General features: G+C 51.5%; 1 protein-coding gene across 1 annotated transcript in view; it reads left to right on the top strand.

The window, feature by feature from the left end:
* MYO5C (myosin VC) overlaps positions 1–1,126 on the top strand; it is a 103,203-nt gene that overhangs the window by 65,705 nt on the left and 36,372 nt on the right. The gene's annotated exons all lie outside the window — the stretch shown is intronic.

The raw sequence follows: 1,126 nt of genomic DNA, 5'->3' as shown, positions 1-1,126 counted from the left end.
CCCCCCCCGCAAGTCACTCACGTTCCCTGAACTGTAGTTTCCTCAAATGTAAAATCAACCCAACCCCGCTCCCTGCTCGCAAGTCAATTCCATCGCATAACAACCCTATAGTCCAGGGTCAATCTCTCCCTGTGGCTTCCAAAATGGTAACTCTTTATAGGAGTAGAAAGCCTCATCCTTTTCCCTCAGAGCAGCTGGTGGTTTCAAACTGCTGACCTAGCAGTTATCAGCCCAACTCGTAACCCATCGAGATAACAAAAGGCAATCGACAGTGTTGTTAAGAGGATTTCATTTTCAGATGAATCATTTACTAGCTGCCCATTGGGGAGCCCAGTACCAGTGCAAGCTAGTGTTTTCTAAGAGGGGGTCCAGTCTCCTGTGCTTGCCCAAGTCCTACACGCCCAGGGTGATAGCTGCCAGGAACCCCAGGGTGGGGGCATCCCTTCACCCTCCCCATGGCCCAGGTGCCCAGGTATGCCAGCACAACCAATCACGGACCACCAACACCAAGGGGGCCCTGGCGGCCAGCCCGGCCGGCGCTTTACACAGAGAAGTGAAAATAAAAAGTTCTGCTCCAGCCACACGCCTGAACCCTGCAGTGACCCGGTGCTGACTCATGGAGTCCCTGGGCAGTTCAAATGGTTAATATGCTGCTCTGCCAACTGGTGGGTCCACCTAGAGGCATGTCAGGAGAAAGGCTGGGTGGTCTCTAAAACCCAAAGGCAAACACTGCCATCGAGTCAACGATGACTCATGGTGACGCTATGGGACAGGGTAGAACTGCCCCTGTAAGTTTCTATAAGATAGTAACTCTTCATGAGAGCAGAAAGCCTCTCTTTTTCCCATGGTGGTTTTGAACTGCTGACCTTGCAGTGAGCCGTCAGATGCTTAACCGCTATGCCACTCTTTCCGAAAATGGGCCACTGCAAACATTGTGGAGTACAGCTCTCCCCTGCCACGTGGGCTCCCAGGAAGTCCTTCAACAGAATACTCCAAATGTGAATCCGTTCTACATCTTGCAGTAAGCCTGTCTCTCACAGGAGGTATTAGCACTAGTCAATTCCTCCACCGATTGAAATACTCAAGTCCAGACTGGAGTTTCCTTGACATCAAGAAGAGCGCTCTC

Source organism: Echinops telfairi, unplaced genomic scaffold (assembly GCF_000313985.2).
Source record: "Echinops telfairi isolate 266 unplaced genomic scaffold, ASM31398v2 ScPeMD7_8;HRSCAF=38, whole genome shotgun sequence".
Taxonomy (NCBI): domain Eukaryota; kingdom Metazoa; phylum Chordata; class Mammalia; order Afrosoricida; family Tenrecidae; genus Echinops; species Echinops telfairi.
Note: the sequence above shows the minus strand (reverse complement) of the source record. Positions and strands in the feature narration are given on the sequence as shown.